This window comes from Myotis nattereri (genome assembly GCF_964212035.1).
Source record: "Myotis nattereri genome assembly, chromosome: 3".
NCBI classification, from domain to species: domain Eukaryota; kingdom Metazoa; phylum Chordata; class Mammalia; order Chiroptera; family Vespertilionidae; genus Myotis; species Myotis nattereri.
Genome location: NC_138077.1, coordinates 1,555,563 through 1,567,284, shown reverse-complemented (window position 1 = coordinate 1,567,284; position 11,722 = coordinate 1,555,563).

Here is an 11,722-nt window from a genome sequence, read left to right as displayed (position 1 = left end):
GGTCGCAGCCCCTTTGGGGGTCGAACAATCCTTTCACAGGGGTCGCCTAAGACCATCGGAAAACACATATATAATTACATATTGTTTTGTGATTCATCACTATGCTTTAATTATGTTCAATTTGTCACAATGAAGTTGGGGGTCACCACAACATGAGGAACTGTATTAAAGGGTCGCGGCATTAGGAAGGTTGAGAACCACTGATCTAGGGCGTGAATCGCATCGCTGTTTGTAACAGCACAAATGGCAGTAATAACAACGTAAAAGCTAACACTTCCCGGGCGTTTCTGAGGTGCCCAGCACTGTGCAGGCGCCTGGCCTGTATTATCTCATCTCTGAAGAAGCCTGTGTTGTAGGGATTCTCCTGAATTTCGCTTTGCAGATAAAAAAAACAGATCAACGTTAGTTTCAGAAATCAAAGATTTCACACCTGAAGAAGTTTTATTCATAATAATAAATGCTCCTGATACTGAAAAATTATGACCATTTTGGGTAACACACAGAGAAAAATGCTGACACCAACATGTTAACATGATTATCTCTGGGGAGAAGTTTGGTGACATTACAATACTTTCCCTAAGAGCTACATTTTTTGATAACCATAGATGGCCATAATGGTCAAGAAAATGATAAAATACGAAGTAATACACTGTATTGTGGGTTAATTCTGAAAACTAACTGCTGTATAAAACATCATAATTAGAAAACGTATTTTGCTTTCCAAAATATTGACCCTAGCAGGTGGGCGGCTGGGTGTGCATTCCCGTGGCCCCCCCCGTGGCCGTGCAGCGTGGAACCGTGCGTCCTCAGTGCCCAGCAATGGGCTGCACGCTCCTTTTGAACATGGAGTTCTCGCCATACTCACCTATGGGGGAAAGCAGCAAAACTAAGAAATGTTCGGGGGCATTCCAAATAAGGAGGCCCGATGACAGCAAAGCCAGCCCCTGGCCAGGTGACCTGACCCCCGTGAGTCACCCGAGACCTAGAGCCACGTGCTCAGCACTCAGATTCTTTGCAAAGCAACTGGGTGAGGGACGTCCGATCCGATCTGGAGCCCGAGAGGGAAGGACGGCAAACTCCAGGCTCCCCTCCAAAGTCGGGGCCACGGATCTTCCCCCCGCCCCCACCCGCCCCAGGCGGCCGTCTCCCGGTGTTCTCACTGCAGCTTCGCTGTGAGGGGCCCTGCCTCCTCTCCTCCTCCCCTGGCTCCCGTCCCGCCCTGGGCCACCGGAGCCTCAGGCCTCCGGCTCCGCGCCGCCCTCCCGGGCAAGGGGAAGGCTGTGCGGCTTCTAAAGTGGCTTCCGAGTCAGAAGCGCCTGGGAGCGCGGGACTCTGGTTTGGTTTTTGGAGAAACCGCGCCATCTGGTGCCAGGAAAAGCAATGTTTCCGCTGCTTTTCCTCCGCGGGTGATGTCACTAAGGCGGGAGTCCCTACAGCGCCCTCTCTCTTCTAAGGTGAGTCACGTTTAAACTTCTAGGGAAAGCTGGGATGGCCTTCTTTCTTCCTCTCTGCAATGTCCAGGGCAGCCGTGGGCAAACTACGGCCCGCGGGCAATGAATAAAACTAAAAAAAAAAAAGACCGTACCCTTTTATGTAATGATGTTTACTTTGAATTTATATTAGTTCACACAAACACTCCATCCACGCTTTTGTTCCGGCCTCCGGTCCAGTTTAAGAACCCACTGTGGCCCTCGAGTCAAAAAGTTTGCCCACCCCTGGTCCAGGGCGTCGAAGAAAACGTCATTGGCACGACTTGCCTATGGAAAGTACCCGACGCCGGAGCGAGACGGGAAGGGAGTGAGGAGGGTGACGTGCAGGTCGTGATCACTTCGCTGTTTCCCTCAGGGCCGATGGCACTGTGTTCTTTACAAAACTGTTTCTATTGATCAGAGAGACAGGAAAGGAGAGGGAGAGAGAGAAACATCCATGATGAGAGGGAACCATTGATGAGTGGGCTGCCTCCTGCACGCCCCACGCTGGGGTGGATCCTGCCACCTGGGCACGTGCCCTGACCGGGAACCGAACCCGTGGCCTTTGGGCATATGGGACAACGCTCAGCCACTGAGCCACACCAGCCGGCACCTTATTCTTTTCTAAAGTACATGTGACGGCCCCTTTGTCAGAAGCTTCACCTGGTCCATGCCCACAGGAGCTCACGTGAGCCAGCCTCCCTTCCCCTGTCTCTCAGGAGCTGTGTCCCCCTCCCTCCATGTTCATTAACCATCAAAGCAGTGGCCCAAGCTCCAAGGCAAAGCAAGATCGGCATCAATGCAGACGTGCGCGCGTGGTACCCCTGCCGGTGCGCTGAGACGGGGAGTAGAGTTCCCGGTTCCCCGCACACCGGGGAGTATCGCAGTGGCTGTCAGGAGCTGCATTGCCCTCGTGATCAGGAAAAGCGTGAATCAAGGAACCTGGAATTCCAGCCCACAGTGGTAGACACGTGCCCCTCTCCCCCTCCCCACCCCCCGCCCCCGTCCCCGGACTCCACAGCTGGACAGACAGGTCTAAGGCAGTGGTTCTCAACCTCGGCTGCACGTTAGAGTCACCTGGGAATCTTTTTAAAATCCTGATTTCTGGAGCCTTCTCTGTCTTCCTCTTTTGCACGGAAGCCTTGTTCGTCATCGCTTCTCTGCGTGGCCTCAGCACGTGCCCTGTGAGCCGGCGGCTCCCGCCATCGCCCCTCCCCCTCTGCCGCAGCCCCGGGTCCTCCCCACAGGCTGGCCCCTGGGCTCTGGAAGCAGAATCAAGTGCATTTGAACATCAGCTCCGTCAGCTCCCGTAGGACTCTGGGCTGCCCCCAGGCATTTGCTATGAAAACCAGTGTTTCCTCTTCTGTTCAAACGGTCTTGGCTGAGCTCACTGTTTAGTCCCCTGTGCTCCGGCCCCCGCTGGTGGCCTGGTGCGGCCTGTCCGTCCAGCGAGCTGGCCTTTGTAGCTTTGCCCCCTGGCCTTCTCCTCGCCGCCTCCTGGCCTCCGCCTGCAGCTGTGTGGCAGGCCTCCCGGCCTCCTCCCTCCCGTCTCCACCTCTGTGGACACGTGTGCACCCCCAGACGGACCCTTCCGTGTCCCTCCCTGCAGGGGCCCAGTCCTAGCTCCGGACTCTCCTGGCCAGAGGTCTCACCCCGGTTTCTCACCGTACCCATGAGGCCTTGCGAATACAGACAAATTGTATTGTGTTGTTGAGTCTCTCTCTCTTTAGTCATCAGCTAACTCAGGGGAAATGTCATTATTTTTGCCAAACTGAATTCTGGGGCCCAGTTTCATGATGTGTATCTGATTCCCATCAATGCCAGGCACTGGGGCGAGTCCCGAGGTCCCCGCCCGCATTCCTGCCTTATCTGGACACTGGGCAGTGCCGTGGGTGCTGAGCTCTGGGGGCCTGCAGTGACTGACTTGGTGAAGTCAGTTCATAGATTTGCTCCAGGAAAGGAGTGGGTGAGTGGAGATCACTGGGGTGAACTGGTGTGACTGGTCTTGTCCTTGTCTATCATCGCAGGTAGAATCCACTGGAACACACCGTCCGTGAGGCCAGGAGACGTGAGAACGGCCTGTCAGCAGGTTAGTGGGACGGGGGCCTGCTGTCCGCTTGGAAATGAAAGTTTCCCATTAACTGGCCGCTCGCTGGCGGCCGCGCTGTGGGTCCACGGGTAGCTGGGCGGCTGGATCCAACAGGAACGCGCTGTCGGTGGGTCCAGGAACCGGGGGTGGCCGGCGGAGCGGGTGTGCGTGTTTCGGGGGCCGACAGGCCCTCAGCACCAGCGACGATGTTGGGGGCTGTGCACACTGAAATCGCCCAGGTCCCCACCACGCCGGGGCCCAGGTCTCCTCCTCGAGTCCCCCTCCCTTGTGGGGGTGCCGGCCTCCCTGTCAGCGGACGGCACGCCTGGGAGTTGATGCCTCCGATGAGCAGAGCTCCGCGCTGGCCGCTGCCTGTTGGGAGGCGCCCGGGAGTGAGCATTCTGCCCGTGGCCCCGGCCCCACCTGCCCTGGTTAGAGCGCGGGGAGCAGGGCTCCCGCGTTGGCAGGGGCTCCCTTTGAGGAGAGTAACCGAGCTGCACCCCTTTCCGGTGAGTCCCGTGACCTGGCGGACACCGCGGGGCAGCCTGGCACCAGCCGCCGGCACAGCCTCCTCTGGCCCGTGCTGGGCGTCCTTGCCCTCGACCACCCTGCACGAGGCCAGCTCAGCAGCACCCTGATCCTCGCCCAGGACAACATTGCGCGGAGCTGCCGCTGCCCCGGCGACATCCGGGACTGACTACAGCCTGGCCAGCCTGCTGTGGCCCCGGCCCCCCGGCCGCCTGCCCGTCTGGTTCACCCTCTCCCCGCCCTGGGGCTCCTGCTGAACTTCACGCTGGTCCGGGACCTGGGGCTCTCACTGTGCAGCCGCACACACACCCTCCCCGCCCGGCCCCTGGCCCTCTGCGGCCTGGAGGGGCTCCATGTCACCGTCCTCTGCGGCCTGGAGGGGCTCCGCGTCACCATCGCTGCCCAGGCCGGGCGCCCCGCGGCCCCGCAGAGCCTCCTCCTGCCCAGGGAGCCCGAGAGCAGCACCCGGCGCGGCCGGCGGGCCGTCCTGTGCGGACATCGCCCTCCTGGACACGGGCCCCTCAACAGGGGGTCGGGCCTGAAGGCCTACAGCGTCCAAAACGTGGCCGACGTCGCCGGCAGCTTCCCCTGCTGGTCTGACCTTAGCGCCTCCCCGAGCGTGAGCAGCAAGAGCCGCGTGGTCACATTCGTTTCCTAACGAGTCACTGGTCCCCCCGCCCCCCGGGACTCGGGCCACTGTGGTCGTTTGAAGAAGGGACGGGAGCCAGCTCCTGAGCATCGCAGCTTCCCTCGCCAGCCCCTCACCGCAGGGCCACTGGTACCAGCACCAGTACCAGCCCCTCTGCCCAACCAGGGCTGTTTGCAAAAACCAAACCAAAGGAAACCAAAAGCCACCTGGGTTCAGCCCAGAACGTCTTGAGGGCCAGCTGGCGGTCCCTGCGACCCCGGGGGGTGTGGAGTTAGACAGAAAGGGGGCTGCATGCGCCAGGGACCCTCCTGGGCGGCGTGGGGGCCGAGCCGGAGCCCATGGTCCTCAGAGCCGCCTGGACTGCCCTCCCCCGCAGCGCCTGTGGCCTGGGCCTGTGCCCAAGTCAAAGTTTCAGAGGTTTCGGGCTGTGAGCTCCGCAGAACGAGGTTCTCTCGCACCGATGAGGTCATTTCCGAACACCTTGCTAAGGAGACGCATTGAGAAAGGGGGGTCTCGTGAGTGTATTCGGTGGGGGAGGCGGGGGAGGGTGGGAACTTAGGGCCCAAATGAGGGAGGGCACGGGGTTTCGAGGGGGACAGAAGTGAAAATCAGGGCGCACAAACCAACTGCACTGCCTCCAAGTTTGCCGGGACCCTGGGGACGGACTCCTCGTCCAGCCCTTCTTGCCCTTCCCTTCTCTTCTTCGCCTCCTTCTGTCGCTGTCGCTGTCCCTGCCTCCACCTCCCGTTCCTCCTCTCAGGCCCCCCCTCCCACCCCACCTCCTCCTCCTGCTCCCAAACCAGAACTGAGATCAACACCGTTAGAACCACATCTAACTCCACGAGGAGCAAGCCTGGGAACCCAGCCATCACATCATTCCAATGGGTAACCGGCTCCTGCAACCAACAGAGAACTTTTAAAGTATATTTTTATTGATTTCAGAGAAAAGGGAGAGGGAGAGAGAAAAACATCAATGATGAGAGTCATTGATCAGCTGCCTCCTGCACTCCCCCCACTGGGGATCCAGCCCGAAACCCGGGCCTGTGTCCTGACCGGGAATCCAACTGTGACCTCCTGGTTCATAGGTCGATGCTCAATCACCGAGCCACGCTGGCCGAGCTATATTTTTTATTGTTGATACTATTACAGATATGTCCATTCCCCTTCTCCATTTACCCCCCTCCTCCCAGCCCCCACCTAAGGCAAAACTTTTTAAATTAAACCAACTCATCATTGTGCAAAGAACATTTTTCCTCACAGAAGCCAAACTTACCGTTAGAGTAGAACGAATATAAAGAATCCGTGGCGATGACAGAAAGGTCTAAATTCAGAGTGCAAAGGGATGAAACATGGTTGCATTCAAGATACCATAATTAGAAGACATAATTTTATTATGGTGTCTTGGGGCTAATGACTTTAGGTCACAATCACCATACTTTTCTCTTAATGTAACAGAAATAACCTGAAATGTCTACATTTGTTTAATTGGTGGGGGATTTGGCCATCCGGGCTAATTAGCATGAGTCCATAATGTCAGTGTTTAAATTAGGCCACAACTAAGACCAAAGTATGAATTTTAATAGAAACTGTAATGACCTCATTACTGACATTGTACTTGAGAGATGCGTGAGATTAAAGTCCTGGGAAAGACAAGGAAGGGACAAGCACAGAAAGGCAAGGAGGTTATAAGTGAAAAGATTAATACTAAATACATTAACTGGCATTACTTCCTGAAAATGTGAAAAATTGGATTTTAATGGGTTTTCACTAATAAAGCATAAAGTTGAATGATGTTAGAAATTCTGGACATTTTAATGTGCTTATCTTCCATTTGGTGGCTTTTAATCGTTTCAAAACCCTTCACATGTGAGCTAAGTGGTTCTTATAAGAAGTAATTGTGGGTCAATGGGACTTAAGTCAATAGAAGACGGACTTTAATGTGTTAGAAATCAAGCCCGAGGCCACCAGATTTCTGGACTGAAAATGTGGTTCCGGTTGCCCTGACCCGATAAAGAAAAGAAAAAACGCACAGCGCATACATGGGGGAGGAGGGAATGGTGATGTTCCCTATTTTAAAACCTGAATCTTTCAAATCTAGGTTCCATTAATAGATAGAAAAGATAATCTTACTGAATTAGATATAGTGCCTAAATCTCAATAGAGCTGGAAAGAATTTAGACATTTTCTTTCTTTTGTTGTTAATGCTCATCCGAGGATATTTTCCCATTGATTTCTAGGGAGAGTAGAAGAGAGAGGGAAAGACAGAGAGAAACACCGATGTGAGAGAAACACATCCATTGGTTGCCTCCTGCATGAGCTCTGACCAGGCCCCGGGCTGGGGAGAAGTCTGCAACCAAGACTGGATTCAAACCCAGGACCCTTTGGTCCGCAGGCTGATGCTCTATCCACTGAGCCAAACTGGCCAGGGCCATTTTCTAACCTTTTGAATGGGACCACTCACATACTCTGGATGAAGGTACCTGCTTCTCATTACTCGAAATTACTATATTCTTGCAAGGCAAGGAGCTCTCCTCACTTCAGCCCACTGCTTCAGCACCAGTGAGCATATATGCATGGCTATCTTTGAAAAAGGAATAAAGTGAGTAAAAGCTCCTCTCTGATCAAAAGCTATAGCTGAAGACTATTATTAACTAGTGAACTTTTTTTAAACAACCATATAACTTACACAGATAATATTAACATTACTACAAAATTAAAATAACTCTTGGTTATTCTGTTAGAATTCTTTGGTCCTAGTGCTCTCAGGTTCTAAGGGAAACGAACGTGAATTCCTTTAAGCCAGTGGTTGTCAACCTTCTGGCCCTTTAATACCATTCCTCATGTTGTGACCCCCCCAACCACAAAATTATTTTCGTTGCTACTTCATAACTGTGATGTTGCTACTGTTATGACTCATAATGTAAATATCTGATATGCAAGATGGCCTTAGGCGACCCCGGTAAAAAAGTCGTTTGACCTCCAAAGGGGTCGCGACCGACAGGTTGAGAACCGCTGCTAAGCAAACACACACACAAACAATAAAGCATTATCAGCAACAACAAAACAAAGAAGATGTGCCCGGCCAGCGGCCAGCGGGGCTCAGGGGCTGAGTGTCCACCTAGGAACCAGGAGGTCACGGTTGGATTCCCGGTCGGGGCACAGGCCCGGGTTGCGGGCTCCATCCCCAGTGGGGGCGTGCAGGGGGCACGCAGGAGGCGGCCGGCAGTGATTCTCTCATCATTGATGTTTCTCTCCCTCTCCCTCTCCCTTCCTCCCTGAAATCAATAAAAACACATCTAAAAAAACCCCATAAGAACAAAGCAGCAATGTGCTCTGGGTTCTGGGGTCTCTGCGCAGACAGGAGCGCAGTCCTGGCCAGGAGAGCTGTGAGCAGCCGGCAGGCAGCCCCGCACCCTGCTCTGTCCTCTTCCAATTCACGCTTCTCTCCTGCTCGCAGGCTCCTCTGCGCAGCCCTGACCTGCATGGGCGGTCACGCCTTCCTCTGGCTCTTGGGTTCACGGCAAGTCCAGCCACAAGCAGGGACTCATTGTCTCTGTTCCAAATGCAAAATCTTGGGAGAACCTGAGCCGGCACCTTGCGTCAGGGGCCTGTCCTTTGCCCAGTCTGAGCAGTAACTAGGCTCCCAGCCTCCTTCTCACTAGAGGAGGCAGTTCCCAAAGGAGGGGGTGGGGGGGGGGGTCTGTTACTGCTTGAGAGAGTAATCTTCTGAGTCATTTATAACAAATGCATTGCATCTTGTTCTGGGAACGAAGGGGTGCAAGCTGTAGAAAATGTTAACTTGTATCAGGACAGGGTAACGCATCGCTCACTAATTAAGCAGATATTGCTCAGCACCACTCAGTCAGCGAATATTGATGGCCGGTTCTGTGCCAACGGGCCCTACTGTCATTGCTGTGAAAATAGCAAAGAACAGCACACAAAATCTCTCCCCACGAAGCTTGTATTTTACTTAAGTTAAAGCAGACCTACCTTTAGCAAGGCAAGGTTTACCATTTTTAACTAAATTTATTCAGCCGTTGCCCCCAGAATAGAATGGTTGAGGTATGGCTTTAGAAATAAAATAAAAATTCTGAACCAGGGGTTCCTAGGCTATCAGAGTCCACCGGCCAGGTAAAAACGTTAGGGAAGATAAACAACTGGGGAAGACTCGTAGCTTTTTCGTTTGCCAAATAAGGGTGTGAAAACAAACTGACACGCTCTCATTTCACAGAAGGGAGATTTCAGTGTCTCAACATGGAAAGAGAAAGACAATCGCAGAAGAAAGGCCTATTTTCCCCAAGTGAGGACATCTGGCTGCCCCACGCGGACAGGCTGTCCTCACGCTGCTCTCTTGGCAGCTCCCTGGGGGAGGTTCCCGCGGTCAGAGACCTGCGTCTGGTAACCGCCGCTGCACAGCAGTCACCACTGATCGCCGAGCCAAACAAACAGAACTCACTGGCCTATTTTGTCTGAATGTATGGGCCAATTATTCCACGTAAAGTTGCAATTTGGTGAGAAAAAAAACTAATCAGAATTGGAAAGATGACTTTAAAAAAAAATACGTATGTTTTTACTGTTGGTTTTGGGGTTTTTTTGGAGAGTGAAAGGGAGAGGGATAGAGAGGTAGAAGCATTGATAGGGGAGAAACATCATCGATCTTGCTCACCCCCTACTGGGGTTCGAGCCCACCGCCCTGGCATGTGACCTGACTGGGAATGGAACCAGTGACCTCCTGGTTCAAGGCTCGATGCTCAACCATTGAGCCACACGCCGGGCAAGATGACTTAAAGAAGAATTGAACTAATTTATGATTCACACACAATGGTGGATGCAATCATTCTATGTAAGCAATCTTTGTCTTCCCAGAATCCTAAAAACACTCCCATATTGATGAGATGGTGATGACATACTATATTCAATAAACAAATCAGTCGGTTTAACACAAAGCACAGAAGAGTCTCATAAAATAATTAGTGTCTGATAATATACTGCTGACAGGCGATTAGAGTAGCTATTCGGCTTCCGGGACGTAATTTCCACAAGGCCTCTAACCGCCAGGAGGACCTGTGACTTGCTTGGGCAGCAAGGTAACTTTTCAGTGTTTAACTTTGCCCTTTAATTACTGGCTATGTAGACTGTCAAAGGTATAAAAACACATTGGTTGTCTTTTATATCTTGGCTCACTTTAAAATGCAAGTGCTCTCCCTCTATCCATATTAAATCAACATTTTCACAGTGGGAGATCTTTTTTGGAGTTTTAGGCCCAGACATTAACATAGTCTGCTCTGGGCTCCATTATCTTTGTTACCTTTACCGGAATCACATTACTGCTCATCTGTTTCTTGGCTCAGGTGTCTGGAGGCTGACCAGGCACAATTTGAATCTCCTGTGATGGGAACCGGAGTTCAATTTCACCAACGAAACACTCTTGGAATCAGAACTTAAATCAATGCTGAGCAGCCAGAACATAAGAACTTAGAGTCGTTTGAATAGAATGGAAGCCATTCCCTGTTCACTGGAAGGAAACGTTACAGAGGATGCTCTTAGCCTAGGTCCGTGGTCGGCAAACCGCGTCTCCCGAGCCACATGCGGCTCTTTGGCCCCTTGAGTGTGGCTCTTCCTAAGCCTTAGGAGGACCCTAAGTAAGTGAATAACAATGTACCTACCTATATAGTTTCAGTTTAAAAAATGTGGCTCTCCAAAGAAATTTCAGTGGTTGTCCTGTTGATATCCGGCTCTGTTGACCAATGAGTTTGTCCACCCCTGGCCTGGGTCATCTTACCCGTTCTCCCCAAGTGAGTCCTGGAGGGCAGGTCTCAAAACCCATCAAAGAGAACCGGAGAGGCAGGTGTGCGACGGAAGTTCTTCGTGGCCTTGGGCTCACCCGCTTCAACTTGGAACTGAAATCTGACGTGTTGCCAGGACGGTGTAGGCAAAGCGGCACTCAGAGTGATGGCAGGACACACCGGCCCGGCCTCTGCCAACAGCAACTGAGAATCGGTGAGCTGACAAAGCACACACCGGGACCCCGCGATTCCAACTCCAGTTCCCCCTGCAGGTGTGACCTGTTTTTTTGAAGCTTTTGTTGCAGCGTTATTATACCAAGACCGGAAATAACCCCAACGTCCATTGCCGTGGGGTGGGTCACACACATTCATGTACACCGTGGGTCGCTATGCAGCTGGTAGAAGAGTCACTTTTTGCCCTCGCCGGGTTGTTCGGTGGCTAGAACACAGGCCGGGGGACTGAAGGGTTGGGGGTTCGACTCCTGACAAGGGCACGTACCCGGTTGCAGGGTTGCAGGCTCCACGCCGGACCCCGATGTGGGGAGGCGGGCGCAAGCGCGGAGGCAGCCAATGGGTGTGTCTTCACCTGGATGCTTCCCTGTCTCCCCCCCCCTCCCACTCTCTAAAAATCCACGGGAACCGATATCCTCGGGTGCGGGAACCACGAGAGAGACGTGTTCATGTACGGACCGGAACCAATGTCCTCGCTGTGTTTGTTAAAGAGAAAAGTCCCAGTTCATGCTGCAGGGTGTCCGAGAGGCGCCTCGCGACAACACTCGCTGCGATGCGCACTGAGGGTCCCGGAGGGAACCCTACCATCGCACGGAGCGGCGGCTGGGTGCGCGCCCGGTCCCCGTCGGGTGTGACGCCTGGACAGACCCTCACGCGGACGCGCACCGGGACGGAAAAGGCCCCGGGGGGCGACCCGGCCGCAAAGCCGCGAGGCCAGTTCAGGGTCCGGTCCCTGCGCCGGCCTCGCCGCTTCGGGCCGTCGCCTCGGTGACGCAGTCCGAACGGTGTCCCCACCATCGCCACCCGAGGGGGTTTTCCGGCCGCGCGTTCCGCAGCGGGCGAGCCTGGCGCGCTGCCGAGCACCGACACGCGGTGCTGTAGCCGCAATGGCGAGAAGGGGCTGATATCAGGCCGGTGTCACCCTCCACAGATGAAACCACGGCGCTCAGTGCTGATGGCCATTCCACCC